This window comes from Phyllostomus discolor, chromosome 10, assembly GCF_004126475.2.
Source record: "Phyllostomus discolor isolate MPI-MPIP mPhyDis1 chromosome 10, mPhyDis1.pri.v3, whole genome shotgun sequence".
In the NCBI taxonomy this organism is placed as follows: domain Eukaryota; kingdom Metazoa; phylum Chordata; class Mammalia; order Chiroptera; family Phyllostomidae; genus Phyllostomus; species Phyllostomus discolor.
In genome coordinates, this window is record NC_040912.2 from 12,570,451 (window position 1) to 12,594,413 (window position 23,963).

At 48.7% G+C, this 23,963-nt stretch overlaps 1 protein-coding gene across 2 annotated transcripts in view; it reads right to left on the minus strand.

The window, feature by feature from the left end:
- Positions 1–22,916, minus strand: part of SNX10 (sorting nexin 10) — a 57,712-nt gene extending 34,796 nt beyond the window's left edge. The window contains exon 1 of one of the 2 annotated variants that reach the window (XM_028525657.2): positions 22,717–22,916. The gene's annotated coding sequence lies outside the window, so the exon portion shown is untranslated. Of the gene's footprint in view, positions 1–3,267; positions 3,362–22,716 lie in introns of those variants that run through there. The other variant, XM_036010466.1, reaches the window with a different exon arrangement.
- Positions 22,917–23,963: the final 1,047 nt, after the last annotated feature.

A 23,963-nucleotide genomic window follows, 5' to 3' on the forward strand; every position in this document is an offset into this window, starting at 1 on the left:
CACTGACGTTTCTCTCCCTTTCTTTCTCTCTCCTTTCCCCTCTCTAAAAATAAATAAGTAATCTTTAAAAAATAATAATAAATTTAAAAACTCTTATAACTCAATAATAAAGAGTTAAGGCTCTAATGCAGGGGTGTCAAACTCATTTTTACTGGGGGCCACATCAGCCTCGCAATTGCCTTCAAAGGGCTGAATGTAATTTTAGGACTGTATAAATGTAATTACTCCTTAACTAAGGGCAAGGAGCCACTGGGTAGCAACAAGGTGCCGGGCCAGATAAAACCAGGTGGAGGGCCAGATTTGGCCCTCAGGCCTTGTGTTTGCCAGCTGTGATCTAATGTATAACATGGTAACTATAGTTAATAACACTGTACTATAAATTGAAATTTTCTAAGCAAGTAGAACTTAAATGTTCTCACCAAAAACAAAGAAAAATGGAAATAAGTGAGGTAATGGATGTGTTAATTTGATGGGGGAATCCTTTTACAATGTATGCATATATCAAATCATCACGCTGTACATTTTGTCCATAATACCTCAATCAAGCTAGAAAGATGATAATAATAATGATGATGATAATAATAAAAAGACTACTAACTCAATTCAAAAATGGGATCCTGAATAGACATTTCTCCAAGGAAAATTTATAAATGGCACATGAAAACATGTTCAACATCGCTAGTCATCAGAGGAAAGCAAATCCAAACCACAGTGAGGTACCATTTCATACCCACTAGGCTGGCTAGAATCAAACAGTCAGATAGTAACAAGTGTTGGCAAGGATACGGAGAAACTGGAACCCAAACACTGCGGGTGGAAATATAAAATGGTGCAGCCCCTTTAGAAAACAGTCCGGCAGTTTCTCCAACAATTAAACATAGATTTATCATTTGACCCAGAAACTCCACTCGTAGGTATACACCCAAGAGAAATGAAAACGTGTGTCCACACAGAAACTAGTATGTAAATATCGGCATTATTCATAGCAGCCAAAAGGTGGAACTCACCCAAATGTCCATCAACGAATGAATGGATAAAACGTGGGATATCCATACAGTGGAATATTATTCGACAATAAGAGGAAATAAAGTACTGATGCATGCTACAACTTAGTCCATGTATTGTAAAGCTCCATTCACATGAAAGTCCAGAATAGGGAACTCTATTGTGAAGACAGAAAGTAGATGCTTGGGCTTGGGTGGGGTGGGAGGAGGGGTAGAGGTTAGGGGTATAGCAGAGTGACAGCTAAAGGGCAATGAAATGAGGTCATGAAAAGATCCTAAAACTGACTGCGGTGATGGCTGCACATATCTGTGAATATACTGGACACTTTAATTGGGTACACTCTACAATAAGTAGATATCTCAATAAAAGTGTTTTTAAGAAGTACTACCTGAAACCCTGAAGGTGACCTGTTCCATTCACGGCCCGAGGGTCCCTCATCCTGCAAACCACACTGTCTGCCAAGCTGAAGGCCCCGCAGGCACCATCCATCCCCTGGGGCTCTCCGGCCCCTGTGGGGCCCTGACCCAGCCTTCCTCTGACGTCTCCTTTTCTAACGCTTCCTCCCACTGTGCCTCAGGGACACTCAGCCCAGGGCCAGCAAATGCCCCACATTAGCATCCATGTTCATGGGGCCCTGGCTTCTCCGCCCTGCCCTTCCATGTAACTCTTCCAGGTCAAAGCAGCTCATTTCATCCGCACTCCCCTGTCTCAAGACCAGGAGAAAACCAAGAAAACCAACAAGACAAAAAAAAAAAGAATAACTTCTTTAAAAAAGAAAATTACATTTGCCACCTGTCAACAATTCCGGTTCTCAAGGGCTCAGGAGTTGACTGTCAGTCTGACGGCAAATTCGATTTCACAATACTTTTTATTTTCGAGCCACAAGCGAGCAGTGAGCTTGAGGAGGAGAGAGACGGTGGAAAAGAGCTGGAGGAGGGGTTTTGCTACACGAATATTCAGGAGCAAAACGAACAGGCACACTGGACTGGCTGAGCCCTAAACTATGTAAGGCCTAAACTATTTAACCCTTTTTAACATGCAGCCTTTACAGGTAAATGATTCCTTTGACTATTGTTTTCAGAGAGAACGAACACAGCAGGTCCTCCCTGGCTGGCAAAGCAATTGGGAAAAGCCCGGTGAGGCAGCCTCTTAACCACAGAGACGTGCCCTGGGTGAGCGAAACAACAGCCATGGGGAGGCAAGAATTCGGTTTACAGGTTCTACCAGATCAAGTATCTACCTGATGAATAAATTCTAGAGGTCTGCCGTACACCACTGGTCCTAGAGTTCCCACTGCGCTGCACACTTAGAAAGTGGTTAAGAGGACAGACAGGTCTCATGCTAATTGTTCTACTACAATAAAATAATTTTTTAAATGGCCGGGTGTCTGTTCAGTGGTTCCCAAGTTAGCTCTACAAAAAGGACTAAGAGAGAAACTCTAGGATCCCTAAAATGCTGCAAACCTAGACACCCCTGCATGCCTCTTCCACACACACACACACACACACACACACAGCCCTTCCTCCTTTTACCGCTTAACTTCTACATTCTGGTTCCTATGTGTGCTTCCTGTATCTTGTTGTAATTAACTGTATTGCGGTCACATTGGTTAATAGCATTAAATAAGTTTTGCAAGTGTACAGTTCTATTAACACATCACCTGTATATTTGCATTGTGTGCTCACCACCCAAAGTCTAGTCTCCTTCTCTCTCCACTTATTTGACCCCCTTTATCCTCTTCATCCTCCCCCCACGTGTATGTTTTTTAATGTAAATGCCTGGCCCTTCCCTGAGAGGTGCCGCATGGCATATACAGGGAGAAAATAGAGCCCTGCTCCCAACGCACCTACCACCCAAGGGTAGGGCTTTGCCGAGTGTCTGTGTCCTTGGCTATCAAACGGCAAAGGGAGAGGAAGGGGCATTAAGCTGCCATCATGATCTCAGGGCCCCTGCACGAGTCTAACATGAAAAAGTTAAGAATTATGTGTGGCCAACACTTTGAATGAAGTAAGTCCATAGCCAGATCGACGTATGACTGCTGGCATTTTGAGTTTCCTTGGAAATCCCATTAAGCAATTCAAACTGCTTCATCACAATGGTCCCACACGTCCAGCTACTCCTCCCGACAATGACATTGAAGTTGACAGAGACCAAAGCTTCTGTCATCTGCTGCAGAAGCCCAGTTCCTCTCCCCGCTCCTGAGCACAGCCCTGGGAAGCAGCCCCGTGTCCAGGGAGCACACCTGGGCACCGCCACGCTCACCTGTCTGGACGGTGACTCCCCCTGATCTCGTTCCAAGAAGGCACTGATGGAAAAGACGGGGCACATGTGCAGGAGCCACCCGGATGCCAGCTGTGTGAGCTCTGGAAGAGGAAAGAGGACCTCCCCGACGAGACAAAGGGGAAGAAGGAAAAACAAAGTGATCTCAGAAGTTTCCCCACCCACCGCCCAGAACCAAGGGGACTCCGAGCCCAGGCCGCTGGTCATGGGGTGGCCTCTGTCCTGGTGAACTTAAAATCACAACTTGGCCCTATCACAGGCATGACCTTGTCCCCATAAGATGTCATCACATAGGCTTTCGTGTCCTGTTTGTTAACTGTCTCCACAAGGGCAGGGCAGGCACAGCCTGTTTTATCACTAATTTTGATTGGTTGCTTGACACAGTACCTGCCTCTACGTAGGTACTCAATGAATTATAATGGACGGATGGGTGAATGACTGAAAGATACCCTATTCACAACACTCTCTGAGGGGGGCAAAGGATTACGGTCTCTGTTTCCCAGTTAAGAAGGGACAGTGATGTGATGTGATGACCTGCCCGGACACAAACAGTCCAGGGCACTTCCTCTCCGGACAACAATAAAGCCACTTGTTATCACCTTCCTGTCCCTTTGCACCATCCCACTTAGTCCACAATGCAGCATTAAAGAGGCCCTGGCAGACTGACACTCTATCGTCTAAGGTTTTAGGGGGTAAAAGCAGAAGTAAGGGGAGGGGCAGGAAAATGTAACGAGCCAGGAGCACAAAGCTACTAAAGGAGGAAGACGTCCTGGCTGAGGGTCCCCAGTTTCAGGGACAGACCCCTGAGAGGTCCCGGGTACCACAGCGTCAGCAGGAGGAGTCTGAGCAGCTGTGAGGGAAGAGGGGTTTCCAAAAGGCAGAGGAAAACACACAAGGAAGAGGCCGTTGGTTGGACAACCCAGATCCCCATTTCTGCTTCAAGAGCCCTCATCTCAGGACCATTGCCTCCAAGAACCCTGAAGATGCTGGCGGCTCCTTCACTCAGGAACCAGCTCTATGGGCTGGGAGGCTGCAAACCACAAACGGCCAGGCCAGGAGGAAGCTGGCTTCCGAAAGACCACAGGGCTAAGCCAGGCTCAGCCCCGGGCCTGGCCATCAGCCGGTGGGGACCTACCAGGCCGCACAATTGAGGTTTCTGCTCCTCATTCTACAGGGACACAGAAGAGGCAGAAAGCTGGCTTTGAAGGAGCAGGTAGTTATGAGTGTGCACACATGGGAGCCCACTGTAGGCACTAGAGTTCTCTCTCTAGGGACACCGAGGCCTGGTGACCCAGTACCGAGAAGGTTCTAGGAGGTGGCCCCTAAATCCACCTGCAGAGCCGCGTGAGGAACACAGAGGGGGCGTGGGGAGGGATCACCTGGGTTAGAGGTGAGTCGTTCAGGGTGAGGAGATAGAGCAGACAAGGTGAGTGGGAAGAAGATTCTGGAGTCAGGCTCAGAAACTGAACCTGCCTCCCCGCTTAGGGAAACCCGACCCGCGCCCGTACCAGCCAGCCTCACTGTCATCCCGCTAGGGCACTGAGAGGACACACCCCAGTCCAGCTTCCAAGGCCACCTCGTCTGCCTCCACGCTCCCACACAGCATTACTTTCTGTCCCAGCCTTCCCTCACCTCAAGTGACCGGCAGCTCTCCTCTTCCTGTCCCCAGCCGCGGCCCTGCTGTCCCCAGATGCTCCACCTCTCTCTGCCTACCTCTGCCTTACCCATTCTTTAGGGCAAAATATCAACCACAAATGCTTCCACAGCCCTTAGTACGGCCACACGCTACTCCCAGTACCTTACACACAGCAACCCCTTTACTCTGCACGAGAGCCGCCGAGGAGGCGTTATTAGTAACCCCACATTACAGATCCCAGACCGAGGCACCCAGAGATCAAGTGACCTTCTCAAGGCCCCCTGTGTAGTAAAAGGCTGCGCCAAGACTCAAGCCCACCGTCAGCTCCAGCGTCCTCCTCCCAGCACAACCCGGACTGCCGCCTCCGCCCCAAGCCTGCCCGGACCCCCTTGTGGACAGCTCCTTGCAAACGTCCGTGCCATTTCCCACATCCGTGTGGCGTGAGGACTGGCTGGGTTCTCGTGGTCCTTCCCCTCCTAGACTAGAAAGCCCCTGAGAACAAGGCTTCGACGTTACTCCCACATCATCTTTGTATTCATCTCCTGCGGCTGCTGTCACAAATTGCCATCCATTTAGTGGCTTAAAACAACACAGATTTAGTATCTTACAGGTCTGGAGGTCAGAAATCCAACACAGATCTCTCTAGGCCACGACCACGGCACCTGCAGGGCTGGGTCCCTTCTGCAGGCTCTCAGGGAGGAATGCCCCCTGGCCTCATCCGGGTCCCAGAGGCTGCCTGCGTTCCTTGGCTTGAGGAATGCATCAATCTCCTTCTCCATCTTCAGAGCCAGCAACCTATCCTCTCTCCGACCCTTCTTCTGTGGTCACATCTGCCTCTGACCGCAGCCAGGAAAGGTTCTCTGCTTTTAACAACCCGTGTGATTAGATTAGGGCTAGGGTTAGGATAATCTCTCCCAAGATAACCTCTCCATCTCAAGGCGCTGAACCACATCTGCAAAGTCCCTTTTGCCGTGTAACAAAATACATCCACAGGTTCAGGGATCGGCATGTGGACACCTTTGGGGGCCATTATTCTACCTGCCACAATCTTTGTACATAAGCCTTGAACACGGTGGGCCCCTGGCAAGTATGGGACTGAATCCACATCATAGTTCAGCTACACCAGCCCCTGAATACTTGATTACACGTTCCCTCCCCTGGCCTCTGACTGTCATGTACATTAGTCTTGTGTCTCCAAACTGACCCAGGGCTTGAAGGAGACTATCTCCCCTGTTAATAGTCCCGCATTGTGACAATGATACTGTATGGTGGACACATAAAGATGTCTAGCCCTAACTGGTGTGACTCAGTGGGTTGAGTGCTGGACCGCAAACTGAAAGGTCACCGGTTCGATTCCCAGTCAGGACATATGCCTGGGTTGTGGGAGAGGTCCCTGGCTGGGGGTGTGCAAGAGGCAACCAATGGATGCTTCTCTTGCACAGCAATGTTTATCTCTCTCTTCTTTTCCCTCCCTTCCCCTCTCTCTACAAAATAAATCAAATCTTAAAAAAAAGATGTCTGATAATCTGGGGATCAAACAAAATTCACTTTGTATTTTATTTTTATTAATTTTTAAAATGTAACACCTATTTCAAAGTAAAATAGTACAAAAGGGTATAAAATAAAACTCCCTCTTTCCCCTGCCTCCTAGTCATTTTTATCCTTCCAGAGATACTCCATGCACATGCAAGCACAAGACCTGCTTATTATTTGCTCCCTCCTTTTCTGTAAATAAGAGCATCCCACCCAGTCCTTTCCATGCCTCCTTCTTACCAGCAGAGCCTGCTCCCCAGCCACCCGCAGTGTTCTTGCTCTCTTCTTGTGGGTACGTACTATTCCACTGCGCAGAGAAGCAGAATTCCACCAGCCCCCACTGACAGACACCCCCTCGCTATCATAAACAGTGCTCAGTGGGTGCCTGTGAATTTGTCCGAAGATAAACTTCTCTAAGTGGTATTTCCGAGTCAAGCAAGACCATGTGAATTATTAGCTCCGACAGATACTGGCAAGGTGCCCTCTGCAGGGAACTAACACACATCCACCACGCAGGCGCGTGTGAGTTCTGTTTGCCCACATCCTTCCTCACACGGAAGGTGTTCAAAAGCTCTTCTCTTTGCCACTCCCAGGTAGGTGAGACGTGGCATATTTCAGTGTGATTTACTTGATATTTTAAAAATGGGTGCAGCCCAGCATTTTTCATGTGTTTCATGAATTTATTTCATGTGGCTAGTGTGTTCATAGCCTTCGACCATTTTCCTGTAGAGTTATATTCTTTTCCTTATTGACTTGTAGCTCTTTGTGTATTAGGGAAATTCATCCTTAATATAGAACTCGAAGTGCAAATACATTTTTCCAGTTCGTAGTTTCTCTTTTGTTTTACTTTCAGGACTTTTGCTATGACAAAGGTTTTTAGGTAACAAATTTTATCAATCTTTTCCTTACGGCTTCTAGGTTTTGCACCATACTGAGCAAAACCTTTGCACCCCTTCCTACTGCAAAGTTATAAAAATATTTTCCTGTGGATTATTTTAGAGGCCAAGCATCTACGAGCAGTGAACCGTTCTCTTCTATGGCCGTGAATTACATCCCGGCCATAATATGCACATGGGCCGTAATGTATGCAAACAAAATCTAATTCTTTAAGTAAACGCTCACCTTCTGGTGCTTGGCAGTTAATCAAGCACTGCCTCACGACAGTGTGTGCGGCAGGCAGGGCAGGACTTACTCGCTTTACGTTACAGAACAGGACGCCAACCCCCAGAGGGGCTAAGTGACCACCCAAAGCCACACGGCGCAGTCCAGACTCACACCGAGGACGCCCACATGCCAAAAGTTGTTCTCTCCTCTCCCCACGCTGCCTCTCAGAACAAAAGGATGACATCCACATGCGTTAAAATGTTAAAGGACACCTCCAAAGTCATTTGTAAGTAACTTCAAAAGAATATGAATAATAACTCTTATTCAAGAAAAACAGTATTTACTTAAGTGGGTCACACAGTGGTCCCATTGCGCAGTGACTCATCCTCAACGCCATGCCAGCGTTCTCAGCCCCGGGCAGCACTCCGTGTTCCGCCGGTGTGCCCGTTTCACCTGGCAGAATGGGATTGAAAAGAGATGTACAAAGCGCAGCACCGGGAAGAGAGTCAATAATGTTGCAATAACCGCGTACAGTGCCAGCCGAGCACTTGGCATATTGGGGGGATGACTTTGTAAAGGGGATGACTGTCTGGCCACTCTGCTGTACACCTGCAGCAAGTACAAATGGCATCGGAGGTGAACTGTAACTGAAAGATGAAATAAGTAGAGATGTGATGTCCCCAGATCTCGGGGCTTCTGAATAGATGCGCCCCGAGCAGCAGTGCTCCTCACTGTGGGGCGGGGAGGGCGAGGGAGAGCCACATCAGGAGGGCTGTTTCCAAACTACCACACGCAGCCCGGCCTTCACCGGCCCCCGCCCCCCAGCAGTCCCGCTGTGGGAACCTGTCGCATGCCCCCTCAAGATTGCTGATGCTAGGAAAGGTTTTGGAAGCCACTGTTCCAGGGCCCGTGTTTGCACACTCCTCTGTCCCTACTCTCCCGCACACTCACAGCGTCCAGCCGCCCTGCCCGGGTTCGTGCCGGAACTCCCACCTCGCGCCTGTCGTGCCTCTTGTTCCCTCTGGCCTTCCTCCCACCTTCGCCACCCAGCCCACCAAGGGGGCTCCTTCCCGTCCTGCAGGTCTAGGCTTATACTTGTTGTGTTTTAATCCTCACCCCAGGGCATGTTTATCTGTTTATTGATTTGAGAGAGAGAGAGATGCAGAGAAACATTGATGTGAGAGAGAAACATGCATCGGGTGCCTTCAGTGCATGCCCAACTGGGGATCGAAATGGCCACCTAGGTATGTGCCCTGACTGAGAATCGAACCCACGACCTTTGGTGTATGGGACAACGTTCCAACTAAGTCACCTGGCCAGAGCCAGGTCTTGGTTTAAATGCCACCTCCTTAGAGAGGCCTTCGCTGACCACCCACTAAAGCAAATTCTCCCAATAAAACTCTACCTACCCTCTTATTTTCTCTTTAGAATTAATCACAGTTTGTAGTATTTCATTTGCTAATCTATTTTCTTGTTGTCCTCTCAAAGTCCCATGAGGGCAGGGGCCTTGTCCAAATCATTCATACTTTATAACCATAGCGCTTTGCAGAGTGCCTGGCATACAGTAGGTGCTCGGTACATACTGGGTTGATTAAATTTGATTGAATTTGTCCCGGTTAATTTTCTCCACTTCTGCATCACCATCAAGTATCTAAGCAGCCCAGCCCTGGCTGGTGTGGCTCAGTGGATTGAGCACCAGCCTGCGAAACAAAGGGTTGCTGGTTGGATTCCCAGTCAGGACACACGCCTGGGTTGCCAACCAGGTCCCCAGTAGGGGTCATGTGAGAGGCAACCACACACTGATGTTTCTCTCCCTCTCTTTCTCCCTTCCCCTCTCTCTAAAAATAAGTACCTAAGCAGCCCAGCCACGTGGGCTGGGAGGATGGGCACACAGCCAGCGCCTGCCTGCCCTGTCGGCCCGCCACCTCCCACTCATGGTTAACCACCTTCCTGTGAAAGAAGAAAGCGTGTAGCCAGTAAGAACCCAGAATGGAATGTCTTGAAGGCTGCATGTCTTTCTCTATTGTTTCTATCCTTCCTCCTGACCTAGCTCCACTGCACTGCGGAGGATGAGATTGAGGAATAGTGTTAAACTTATGCCTTTAATAATTGAAAATAGCAATCAGACTAAAAAGAACTGATTGTTAACTACCTGCCAGACATGGTGAAAAGCCTATAATATCAATGAGCTCACCTACTCCTCAAAAGAACCCCCCAAGCCAAGTGCTATTACCCCAATTGTACAAACACGGAAACAGCGCCCAAGGTCACGCAGCTGGTATGTGAGCCATAATCTGAGCCCAGGCGGCTCAACTGGAGAAAGCCCTCGCTCTTAACAACCACACATCTAACACGGCATCCAAGCTGCCTCCTTTGAAACGTATGCTTGCAAGATAGCAACTAGTGGAGAACACCAGCCAATGAATTGAGTTACTGATATCTCGAATGTCTCTGGGATGGGAGTGGGGGCAGAGTTCCACCTGTGTATGAACTTGGGGACCAAGAGTCAAAGATCAGGAAATGACTTTCTCGTGCTCGGAACGCAGGTGATACCAGGAGGAGCGTAGTGCATTCGCTCACGTGACAGGCCTCTTTATGGTCTTTAGCTATAAAGGGTAACTAGTGGGTAATTAGACGAGGACAACAAGTCAGTTCAGTGAGTAATCACTGAGCACCTACTGTCTGACCGATCATTCTGTTTGCAGAGGGGTATTTTTTCACTGTAACACTCTCTGAGTTCTAAGACCTAAAGATGTCCAGACGAAGATACGACACAGTCACTTGTAACACAAAGCTGACTGGATGAGTCGAAGGAAACACCACCGATACCAGGGCTCCAGGAGGAAGGAGAATGGCAAGGGAAGGGCTTCACGGAAGGGGAGGCGGCTTGATGAGGCCTTGAAGCACGTGTTAGGACAAGCAAAGAAAAGAGGACCAGCCTGGGGTGACTGAGAGGCATTGCCACTTTTAGGAGACTGAGGGGTCCAAGCCCCCGGGAGTAGAGGGCCTGTGTTGGCAGAGTATGACGAGGAGGTAAAGGACTCTGGTGGGCACTGCAGGATGGGGAAGTCCCTGAGGGAGAGAGGAGGAACTCGAGCTTCTGTCCTGTTGGAAGGCAGGGCCACAGTAAGTGGACGCCTGACGCGACAGCAATGACTCCTCTGGTGGAGTCACGGGGGGAGGATGAAGTGACAGAAATCACAGGCCACAGGCCCCGTCAGGGAGCTGCTGGAATGCACCAGCCAGCAGAAGAGATCACGGACTCAAGGGGGGAGGGGGATGGAAAGGCGCACTGGGAAATAACAAGAAACAGAGCACAGAGGACTGGGGGGACAGCGAAACTATCCTGACTGGCATTACAGTGGTGGGCGCGTGTCATACACTTGTCAAGACGTGGAGTGTACAACCCAACGAGTGAACCGTGACGGAAAGTGTGGGCTTTGGGTGATAATGATGTGTCGATGTAAGTTCACCAGGTGTAATGACATATGTGCCACTCCGATGGCAAGGACGGGGGAGGGGAGGCAGGCGGTACATAAGATCTCCCCCCGGTGAGGGGAACAGAAGAGGGCAGAAGGGGGACACATGGTGACAGAAGGAGGCTTGACTTGGGTGAACACACAATACAATACACAGATGATGTATTATAGAACTGTACACCTGAAATCTACATAATTTTATTAACCAATGTCACCCCCATAAATGTAATCTAAAAGTTTACAAAATGCATCCAGGCAGTTTTCTATATACAAAAACTTTTTTTTAAAAAAAAGATCTTCCCTCCCTGTACTTTCCCTCAATTTTGCTGTGAACCTAAAACTGCTCTAAAAAACAACAAATATAGCCCTGGCTGGTGTGGCTCAGTGGACTGAGAGCCGGCCTACAAACCGAAAGGTTGCCTGTTCGATTCCCTGTCAGGGCACATGCCTGGGTTATGGGCTAGGTCCTCAGTTAGGGACTTATAAGAGGCAACCAATTGATGTTTCTCTGGCACATCGATGTTTCTCTCCTCTCTTTCTCCCTCCCTTCCCCTCTGTCCAAAAATAAATAAATGAAATCTTTTTTTAAATATCTTTTTTTAAATTTTACTCATTTATTTTTAGAGAGGGAAGGGAGGGAGATAGAGAGAGAGAGAGAGAAACATCAATGTGCGGTTGCTGGGGGTCATGGCCTGCAACCCAGGTATGTACCCTGACTGGGAATCGAACCTGTGACACTTTGGTTCGCAGCCCACGCTCAATCCACTGAGCTATGCCAGCCAGGGCTTAAATGAAATCTTTTTTAAAAAAGAAAAGTTGTTGCTATCCTATAAAAAAAATCTTTAAAAAATTAAATATATATGTAGAAAAACATGGGCGCAGAACACAGGGGTGAAAAGGAAGTCCAGGATGACGCACGGGCGGGTGGCTGGCAGGAGACTGGAGTCACTGCGGAAGGAAGAAGTCGGAAAGGGTCAGTTTTTAGAGGTAGGAGGGAAAGAATGCGAACAAGCTGGGATGGGGTCAGACATCCACGCGGACCCGGACCTGGTCTGCAGGCATCTGGAGAACAGTGTGAGGCTGAGGTGAGAAAAGGGTACAGGCATGCAAATCAGAAGCCAGAGTCAGCATGAAATGTTCCTCTTTGAAACTGAGTGATAAACGCTCTTTCAAAAAAGAAGGGCATTGCAACACACTGGAAAGAACAGCCTCCCACGAAGCTCGTGGCCTCGGTCGTGCAAGAGCTGCTGCTGGGGAGGTGATTTCAGTTGCTTGTAAGAACAGCCAACACCAGGAATGGTGACCCACTGGTCAAGTGAAATCTGCCCGCAGTGACATCAGTCCAGATACGGGAGAACTGGCAAGTGACCTGGGGGTCAAGGGAGAAGAGAGATTTCCGTTTTGAGTATCATTTTCAGTTTTTAGAATGAGCAGGAGGAACGCAGTGAATGGGAAAAACAGTACAGTTTTTTCTTGCTGAACAGCCTAAATTGAATTTTTATTCTGCCCTTCACCAAGGGAAATTACTTAACTGAGGCTCTGTGCCTCAGTGTCCCCATCGGTAAAAAGAGTATAACTGCCTACTCCATGGATCTGCTGCAATGATCAAATGAGCGAATATGGAGGCGTGTGCCTGGAGCTCACTGTCACTGAGGTCACTATCCCTTATCTGTTCTAGACTTTCCCAAGAGCCCCGAGGGGGAAACTGCTGAAGGCTCTTCCTCGGGATCACAGAGCACTTACTCCTTTTTAAATATTTTTTTTTTTTTCTCTTCAAGTATCTGTTTTGTCAGACAGGACTGTAATACTTGCAGGAGCAGAATGTCTTGAATCTTGATGCTCTGAAACTCAGCCCACACATGGGAGGCACACGCCTTGGCCTTTCCCCTGCAGTAAATCATTTACCCAAGGGTGTTCACTGCCTGGCCTTGACCCAAAAAGGCTAAGGTAAGACATTAGGAAAGTCCTTTTAAAAGGAGGTAAATGCCAACAGGATTATTCCTTAAACTACTTGCCTGAAGTACTGACTGTAATCCAAGGGCATTTGACATATGTTATGTACAGACTCAGTTTAGCAAAATTCTCCAGATGGAGGTCACGGTTTCTCAGTGTTGCCCAACCATCAGGAAAATGAGCTGATAGGAAAAGCCAGCATCCGGTCTACACTTCCTTGTAAATCATTAAATCAATTTCCTGCATTTCCACGGGCATTTGAGCAGAAGGAGCCCAGGTCTCAGGGCCTGAGCATCACAGACAGCTGATGGAAAGGCTCCAGTCTCCTGCTCCGAGACACCAGAGCCCAGCGCTATGGTGACACCACCCTCCAACCCAGGCCGGGACCCGGGGTGCTGCAGGCACAACCACCTTCTCCAAGGCCTTCCGAACGCCGCTCTACAGTAAGAAGGGCTGCTATGTCAGTAAGAAAGGAGAAGGTAATCATCACGTAATAGCAAACTCTTTTGCATGTGTTTGTATTTATAGTAATTTCTAAGGAGTATAAGTTTCCTACATACAAAGGCCCTTGTTCTGCTCTGCACTTTGAACCCTCCTGGGTCTGTAAGTTTGAGAGGGGAACTGGGAATAGCCATAGCCCTGGAGGGAAGACTGGAGCTCATGGGAAAGTGAGGAGGGGAGTGGGGGAGATTGAGAGGCAGAGAGAGGGACCCAGAAGACTCACGAGACACAGTAGAAGGTCAAGAGCCCCACAAGATGACATCTCCACTAACTTAGGAAACTCTGCTGAACCAGCAAAGCATGCGGCAGGGTACATTTTTCCATCAGTGTGTCAGGGCTGACACCAAGATGAAACAGAAACAGCCTGTGAGCTTTAAAAGATTACTCCGGCTGCCTTCGGGTAATTGGATTGGAGGGGAGGGAACAAGATGGAATGAGAGAGACTGGATCAGAAGCTAATGTGAAAGCACGTGACAGCAGCTTGAGCTACGGACATGAGGGGGTGGATAGACAGACCGGGGCAATCAGCCAGGACCTTGAGATGGCTCACGTGTGGGGTGAAGATGAGAAATGGTGCCTATGTTCCCGGCCTGGACAAATGAGCGGATGGCAGTAAGAATTTATTCTGATGGGGAAGGTCGGAGGAGACTGTGTTGGGAGTGGAGAGCAGCGGAGGACTCACCAAGAAGCTACAGAAGTTCAAGTTTCTGAGCCTGCATGTGCATGGACTGCCTCAGTGGTCCTGTACCTCATTTTGCATTCACAATGCTGTGGGTTTTTTTCTCCAAGAGGACCTCAAATTGTCCAAGTGTTACCCCACAAAACCAGATAGGAGATGATCAACAGTGTTGGGCCCGTAAATGTAAGCCATCTGTGACACATTCAAGGAGCCAAGGTCAAATTCAATGTGAAATGTATAAACCTGGGGCTCATGAAACAACCGGACATCTGCAGCAAGAAATTAGTGTTTAAAGTCAGAGAAACGAAGAACACCAGCAAGTCCAGTGTTGGTTACTGCATCTGGATCACCTGGTAATTAAGATGCAGGTTCCCAGGTCTCATCCTAGACCTGTCAGAGTATCTAGGAAGTGAGGTCCAGTAATCTGCTTTAACAAGATGCCCCAAGAGTTCTTATGCACAAAAATGTTTGAAAACACCCTGGCTGGTGTAGCTCAGTGGATTGAGCGCAGGCTGCGAACCAAAGCAGTGCAGGTTCGATTTCCAGTCAGGGCACATGCCTGGGTTGCAGGCCACAGCCCCCAGCAACTGCACATTGATGTTTCTCTCTCTCTCTCTTTCTCCCTCCCTTCCCTCTCTAAAAATAAATAAATGAAATCTTTAAAAAAAAATAAAACCCCAAAATGCAAAAAAAAAGTGGAAGATAAAAAAAAATGTTTGAAAACTACAGATCTAGTTAGACAGTGTAGAGAAATGCAAGAGGACCGCGGACCGGACCCGAGGAGCTGTCGATTGGAGTGGGTGGAGGAGAGGGGAGGCAGAGGCTGGGGAAGGGACAGAGCGAGGCAGCCAGAGAAGCGGAGGAAAGCCGAGGAGTCCGGTGTCGGGAGGAGGGGAGCCCTGACAGACTGGATCAGCGCAGTTGGGTGAGCACTTGAATGGCATCGGGGCCAGGCAAGCCATTTTGAGCCAAATGCAGGCCCAAGGTGTCAGTATAGGAAGACCCTGAACTCAGTCCCTTCCCCAAACACACCAAACATACGCCTACATAGAGAGGAATTCCCTCTCGGGGGGAAAAACCCTGAGAAATCCCACGGAGGCACAGAGGAGGGGCCTAGAGACCTTGCTGCCCCTGGGAGAGGAGGGGGAGGGCAACTTCGGGCTCTGCAGTCCACACTGTAGCCTCTGGGGTGGCTGTGTCATCCTTACAACAGGCCCCCATTGTCAGTGCTAACTTTAGAGGGGTCTCTCTTCCTGGTAACCAGCAACAGCCAAAGCACAAAGGGATGCGTTGGCAAGAACACTGTAAATCTTGGGGGGAGGGGGGAACAAAAGCAATAAACCTTCTCAAAGTCCTTAGCAGCCCGCCACCAACAATGCATTTGAACTCCCAGTAGCTGATTTTAGCTGAGGAGAATCCAAATCAAAATGTTACTCCCATCCCCCTTCCTTTAGGGTTCTAGCTCTCTCTCTCTCCATCTGTCTCATTTCTGAGACTATCAGAAACAGATTCTGCCCAGAGATGGCAACACTGGGCTTGAGGGGCTCAGGGCTCCGGGCCTAGCTTTGTGGGCGTGCAGCAAAAGTGGCCACGGGAACTGGGGAGCAGGGAGCCCCGGAAGCCCAGGTGTCCTCTGGACGTGCTGGTGAAAACAAGGGTAAGGGCATGCCCACAGCAAGATGAGTAAGCGATCCCACGAGGGCCCCGCTGGACTGCGTGGACCGATGAACTGGAGTTGTGCTGTGCTTCAGAGAGAAGCTGTGCCAGGCTGTGACACGGAGGCTGCCTGCAGAGGCAACGTGAGACAGGGAGGCCATCTGAATGCAAAGGGTGGTGCTAACGTGGGGCTCCCCTCGGGGGAGCTGTCGAAGAAGCAGCTCGCACTGTCCCTGCGGGAGCCGGCACAGGCAGGACCTGTCTCCTGCACGCAAAGGAGGTGGCTCTCCAGGCCACGTCACACTGACGACAGCTGTCCAGAGTTCTAGCCCCACGAGGCCTGACTTGTGACTTCCCACATTTTCTCTGATGCCCCGGGGAACTTTGGCCAAACGCTGCGGGGGCCTTAGTGGAACCAGGGAAGCAGAAAGAGGCACAAAGGAGGAAAAGGCACTCCCGAGCTGGGAAATGGGCAAGGGGGTTGGGACACAGAAAAAGAAAATAACTTTGTGCCACTGATCTCAGAGCTAAAATTCTCTGAAGTTTCCCACCTACCGCATGGTTTTTTGTAAGTAACCAGGGAAAAGCCCTGGTTGCCTGTCATGTAAGTGAACAAATTTATGATAACCCAACCCCACATTTACAGCCATTATAATCCTCATGGCATAGGTTTGAGGCTCAGAAGTGGGGCCCTCAGAATCCTAGAGTTAATAAGGTACTTAACATGACTTAAAACTTTTCCCCTTAAGCATTTTATCAGAGAGAACACCATCTTGGCTCTAAAAGCTAACACAGTGGTGAGTATCTTAAAACAAGGCCCTGGGGAAAAAAGTGCGGGTTCACATCGTGAACTATGTCTAGACAGCAGAAATGGCTGCACTGATTCCTGTTTCGCAGGATCCAATGACATGGTGTCAGTCCAAGCGCCCAGGGCAGCGTGCCGTGCGTGGGGAGTCCTGCAGAGGTGTCGGTCCCCATCTCTTTCCCAAAACATGCCGTTGTGCCAAACGTATAAGACGTTCCCGGAAACGAGTTGGGAAGCTTCATCACACACCTGGACTCAGGACTGGTCCTGGGTGCAGTCGGTCTTGTCCTTGGGTGTCCCCCTTCATCTCCCTCACCCCTTTTCTGTTCTTCCACCTCCGGGAACCCAGGGCACCCTAATGGAGGGGACCACTCTTAATCGGAAAGGGGTTCCAGACTCCCCTTTCTTACTGTCCTAAAGTATCCAGGCTGCCTGGGGAGGAAAAAAAAAAATCAAGGACATCTACTAACGTAGTTCATTGTGAGTTCTGCTAGTAATGAGATGTATTTGTTCTTCAAATTTTAAGAGAAAGCTTATTTAGAAAGTTACAGAAGTGGTAGGAGCAAGCCAGCTGAGCTGTGTAGGCTCTGCAAACAAGTTACAGAGGCAGAAGAAGGTCCCTTGGAGCTGAGGAGAGAGGAAGGCAAAGGGACAGCCCTGGGGGAAGGGACAGGGGAAAGGGAAGGTGACTGAGCCATATTTTTTTAGTGCAAGAGAATATATGTTTTTTTAACTTGTTTTTCTTGTATTGATTCTAGAGAGGGGGGGAAGGGAGAGAGAAAGAGTGTGAGAAACATCAATGTAAGAGAGAAACATCAATCGGTTGCCTCCTGCACCGCACTGGGGGACTGAACCTGTAATCCCAGCAGGTGCCCTGACAGGGAATTGAACTGGCAACCTTTCAGTTTGCAGGATAACACCCAACCAACTGAGCCACACTGGCCAGGGCTATAGTGTATGTTTCTAACAGCACGGGTAGATTATATAAGATCTTCACTGTCAAAGTCAGAAAGCCCAGGTTAGACATTTACTGGAGGGAGGGAAAATGCTGAGAAAACACCAGTGGAAGGGTAGCAGAACTAGTTTTGCACTGCATGGAGAAAATAAAACTAAATTGGGAGAAGTGAATGCTAATTTTTGAAACCCTTAACAACCACATAATCTAGAGTAAATTGACCTCTGGATTGAGCAATTTCCTTGCTATATCACACTCCTGCCTGCAGGCGTGGAGGCTGGGGCAAATCTTGGGGAAAATGCAGCAGGAAAGGCAGCTGGGACTACCCACCTGGAAACCTGGAGGACCGGGTCTTCCACACAGGAGAGACACCCCCATCCAGGCATTTTGTCGTTGTAAGTCATTTAGGTCATTTTTTTATCACAGGTATCCTTAAGTATTGCATTTTCTAGAACTACATACCCACTATTCTTTAAAATAAGAGGTTTGTTATTTTGGTAGCTTTTCTATAAGTTTACATTTATTTCAAAATTGAAAAGTTTGAAGAAATAGGCATCTATCATCCTGGCTGGTGTGGCTCAGTGAACTGAGCGGAGGCCTAAGCACCAACAGGTTGCTGGTTTGAGTCCTGGTGAGGGCACAAACCTGGGTTGCGGGCCAGGTCCCCAGTTGGGGGAATGTGAGAGGCAATGAATTGATGTTTCTCTCCCACTCTTTCTCCCTCCTTTCCCCTCTCCCTAAAAGTAAGTAAATTTTTAAATATGTTTTTTAAAAATTGGCATCTATTATTTATTTTTTAAAATTAGATCATACTATAGTTACTGTTCTGCAAGTTGCTTTCATTAGTTCAATATATAATGGGCATTCTCCATCTCAGCTCATTTATAGCAACTTCCTACTTTATTCAGGTAGGTAAGTATTTCTGAGCAATAAAGTCCTAGGAATGGGAACGATGCCTCAGAGAGGATGCACAATTTTTAGTGTTCTAAACACTGCCAAAGTGCCTTTTAAAAATGCTGTACCAACGTACACTCCACACAAAATATACGGTGACAATCTATTTTCCCACACCCTCACCAACACCGGATGTTATTAGTCTAACCAAAAAGTATTTCGTTTGAATTAAAAAATGTCTCGCCAAAAACTTCCCAAACACCACAATTCTACCAAGAGGCCTGAAGGGCCTCCTTGTGCCCCAACCAATGCATGTTCCCCATCTTCTGCCCAGACAATTTTTAACCTCCCTGCTTGTATCCTTCAGAGCTGTGGATTCTCGTCCTAAGTCATAGTAGAGTGGTTCCGCCAACCGGATGCCATGCCAAAGGATGTTGTACTTGGATGGGCGCCTCCTCTGTACTGGTCTCTCACACAGTGCGGCGGCCCAGCGAGAGGACCAGGAGTCTTCTGGCATTTCCTAATTGATTCACCTGGCACCCCTTATCCCCAAGGGAAGTATTGGGGTGTGATGGAAAGAACATGAGACCCCGGAGGGCCAGCGACCTGAGTTGTAGTCCCTGTTCGATTTCTAACTGGCTGCATAGTTCAGATTAAGTTATTCTGCCTCTCTATTACGCCTCAGTTGCCTCACTTAAAAAATGAGGTTATTAGAATGGAATAGCCATTACTAACCTTTCTTTCTACCATGGGTGACCCCTTAAGAATCTAGAGTAAGCTGTGGCTTCTCTACCCCAGAATAATGCTCCTTTACGCATGGGTAGTGAAAACGTACATCTTTCAGGGGGTTCACAGACTCCCTAAAGCCTGTCTCTGTATTTCCAGAGTGAAGATCAACAGGGCCTACCACAAGGTTTTTAACATAACAGAGAATACAGCAGAAATGTATACAGAATCACATGTTCATACACAAAGTTGAATCATTTACAGAACTAAAAGCATCTTTTCTGCAGAGACTGGGAGGAGGGACCGGTGACTAAGGAAAAATAAGTGAAAATGCCAATTAAGAGTTGCCCTTGACTGAGGCTGGGCTGAGCCCCTTGCCGATATTCATGGGGCAATGGCCGAGGGTACCCTCTCCAAGACCAGACTGCCCAGTTTCAACCTTGGCTCCGTCATTTACTGCTTGTCTGACTTAGGCTCTGTGCCTCAGTTTTTTCACCTGTAAAATAAAGGCAGGCAGGCTAAAAATAGTACTTATCTCAAGTATTGTTAATATACATAGGGTAATTGAAACGGGGCCAGGCACACATGAAGCCCTAAGTAAGTATGAGCTTTTAGAGAAATCTGGAACACATTTGCTGGGTGGTTAAAACTGTGAGCTGAAGAGTTGAGGGGAGTCAAACGTCATGATGCCTTAGTTTCCCCAGTTTAAACAGGAGCTGCTTCGTAAGTTTCTTGTGAGGGTCAATGAGCCTGCCACTTAAAAACTCTTCACAATGCCTAGCGTACCACAAGTGTTCAATACATTGCAGCTATTGTTATTAACTGTCCTGGGGGACGAGGATTATCGTGACCTAAAGTTATTTCTGGATAAGAGATAAATCAGACTTAGGTTAAGTGCCCTGCTGATAGCCCCTCAGCTAGCAACTGACTGTGCCAATATTTCAGCCCTGCTGAGTCTGAAACCAGAAGTTGTAACCACGACCAACACAAAGGCCCATTTGAACAGGGCTTCGAGAAAAAGGTGAGTATCACCTACTGGGTGACTCAGAGGAACAAAGAGGTCGGTGAAAACAGTGGGAACTCCGGAGCATTCTCCAGGGCGGCCAACCATGACTTGGGCCCAACGCCAAAGGGCATTGCCCTTAATTGGCATTTTCACTTATTTGGCCACTCTTAGAGATGAAAGACTGCACAGGCCGGACCTTGCCCTTCACGAGGGGTTGTTAAACCACAGCGCAAATGAGAAAAACAAGCCACTTCCCAAAACGGCTTACCTAACTAACCAAGTGAACCCTTCAAAATGAAAGTAGAAATAAGTGAAGGCTGAGGAGAGATATCAAGAGTGCTCCAAAATCATGTCCAACTGCTGCTTTAGACCACAAACATTAGTCTTAATTCATACGCTTTTATTCGAAAAAGAACGGTGTTTATTTCTAACTCTATTCTTTGGATACCAAGGTCCAGGACGACTTCGCATAAGTAAAACAAGAGGAGTCCACACCACAGCCCGGCGCAGTGGGGAGATAAGCGGGGTGTGCTGGTCAAGGAAGCCCTGGTGACCACCCCAATAAATTCAATAAAAAGCGAAAGAGAGAGAGAGCCCTGATGGGGAGCACGTCCCCTGGACGGGTCCCCACTCTTCCGACACCAGTTTCCTCACCTCAGGGAAACACTAAGCTCAGAAACGAACATGAAATAGAAGGGCAGAAGAAACAGCATGATCCCCCTGAAGACAAGTCAATGCTAACTATGTTACTTCATATCATCATATATTTACTTCTGGATATACTTTATTTTTATATCTTTATTCAAAGCAGCCCCATGCCTTAAAAAATTTAAAAAAGCCACAGGAATAGGCGTCCTTGGAAGCAGTGGCAGAAGCAGTGGGAGCACCTCACCTCACCTCTTATTCCCGGACTGAGACGCCCCGGCTAAGCTCAGTCAATGGGTGAAGTCAGTTGTCCCTAGTGGCTTCCACATCACCCCCTCTGGCCCAGGGGAATAAAGGGAGTTTGTACCTCCCAGGCCTACACCCACCTCACACCCCCAAAACGTGTGGAGAACCCCAAAACAGGAGTCGGCAGCCCACAGGAATCTAGGCCTATTTCTACCCCCATCTGGCTGCAGGACTCCCCAGCCGGGGCCTTAATTACCCCGTCCCCAAAATGAATGGTTTGAATGAGATCACATGAAAGCCTCCTACCTGCTCTAAATGTCTAATTCCATTATTCTTACATGTAAACGTGTCTTGCCGAAATAAAAGCCTTTCATTGTGTTTAAAAAGAGAGAACAGGCCCAAAATGGGGTCACTTATACTAATCCCCACATCACCAAACTAAGACCACACCTAATTTACGTTTTTATTTTTGTAATCCTCACCCAAGGATATGTTTTTATTGATTTTAGAGAGAGAGGCGGGGGAGGAGGGGGAAACTGATGTAAGAAACATCGACCCATTGCCTCCCATACCCGGCCAGATATCAGGCCCACAACCTAGATATGTGCCCTGAACAGGGATCAAACCCAAAACCTTTTGGTGTCTGAGTTGACACTCCAACCAAGTGAGCCACTGGCCAGGGCGACAACACCAAATGTAATTATAGTTTCAGCCGCTACCAGGAGTAGAATCTTAAATCAGTCCGTCTGGAATTACCTGGTCAGTACTAGTGAGGAAATCTGCTTGACAGACCCTTCCCTTCCCCTAAGGAAGGTGACCTTCTCACAACCAATCCGATTTTTGCAACTATAACTTCCACGTCCGCTCCCTTCTGCCTCCAAAAGTCTTCCATTTTGTACAGCCCCTGGGAGCTCCCTCCTATCTGCTATATGGAATGCTGCCTCATTCATGAATCGGTGAGTAAAGTCAATAAGATCTTTAAAATGTACTCAGTTGAATTTTTTTCACCCTTGCAAGCAGGACATGTTGCTCTGAGTCCCGTGACCATTCCCCTCAATTACCCGTGGATAATCTTAACCCAAGCATGATGCATCAGAACTGAAAAACAGGCTGTTGCTCTCCGCTGGCACCAAACCTGGTTCTCGGTCAACGTGGATTTTCTCTCAATCCCACAATTCCACGAAAAAATACCCTGCTACCCCTCCCAGTGTCTAAACCCAAAGCTACCCTTTCATGAATCTGAAACAACAAACAAACACCCAAACCCGGCCTGGTGTAAGGTGCCACAGCACTTTTTCTGGCATCCAGGATTCCACTTCAATCCCATCCTCTCCTCTTTTTAGCCGCGAAGCCCTGGATCAATGCGTTCCGTGCCCTCCCCTGGCAAACGACCATGTCTTCCTCCCCTGCACACCTCAGATGGAGAGGAGACACTTCCCCCGCTCCTAACCCAGAGGACCCAAACCTCTTCCCAGACCGCGGCGAGCAGCACCTGGGCGCACCGGGAAGAGCCCCACGCCTCTGGAAAGGCAAGGACAGGCGACTCGCCCCCCGGCTGTGGTCCCCACCCTGCGGCGCGGGGAGGCCCGGCCGGCACCTCTGCTGTCACTTACGCGCGGCAGCTCCGGGCAGGGAGGCAGGCGAGGGCCCGCGGGCAGCCGAGTTTGCTGACTCAAAGGCGCAGCAGCGGCGGTGGCGAGCACCCAGGAGCGCACCCGAGCGCAGCCCCGCGCTCCCCACGCACGTAGCGGTCCCGCGCCCGCGCTCGGGGCTCTCCGCCTGGCCACCGGCTTCCGCTCTCTGGGCTGCGGCCACCGCACCGCCCAGCCCAGGTGCGGCTTCTTGTCGCCCGCCGCGCCCCGCCCTCCTGCCCGCCCGCGGGAGAAGAGGCGGACCGTCGGCCAGCTAGGCTGCGGCAAGCGGTGCAGCCGCCGGGGGGCGCCGGCGCTCCGGAGCCCGGATTCCGCCTCCCGTGTCCCTAAAATCAGACTAGGGAGAAAACACCCCAGTTTGCCTGGAATGCTGAGGTTTAAGATGTGTGCAAGTGGCATCCTTTGGAATCACCACTGGTAAGCTGCCTGGAGCTTGCTAACCCCTCCCCCTTAATTATGGAGAGAATTTATGACCTGGGAGAGGGATGGTTAGATTCCATGATAAACAAGGATGACAGAATGTTAACGGTGGAGTCTAGGTGTAGAGCATATAGGTGTGTCCTATAATAGTCTTTCAACTTTCCTGTTGGTTTAAAATAATTCATAATAAAACTTTTGGGGGAAAATAAAGAACCGTCAAGGAGCCTGAATTAGTAAACCACTTCGCAAATGGCCCCTTGGGCTGTGTCTGACCCATCTGTTTGCATAGAAAATAAATGGCTATGTTACTGGGTTATGTATTTACTATATATACTCTTTATCATTATTTTTTTAACATTTTATTTATTTTTACACAGAGGAGAAGGGAGAGGGGAAGAGAGGGAGAGAAGCATCAATGTGTGGTTGCCTCTCCAACATCTCCTACTGGGGAGCTGTCCCACAATCCAGGCATGTGCCCTGACTAGGAATCCGATTGGCTACCTTTTAGTTCTCAGGCCAGTGCTCAATCCACTGAGCCACACCAGCCAGGGCTCTTTATTATTATTTTTAATGTACTCTTTCTACTTATTAAAAAAGTTTGCTGTAAAACCATATGCTGCTGCCTGCAGCAGCCTCATACATCTGATTTTTCTCTCGTATTTGATTTAACCTGGTGTTGTTTTGCACAGCAACATGCAATACAGGCTTGTAGCCTTGGAGCAATAGCATATACCATGTAGCACAGGTGTGTATCAGGTTACACCAGCTAGGTTTGTCTAAGTACACTA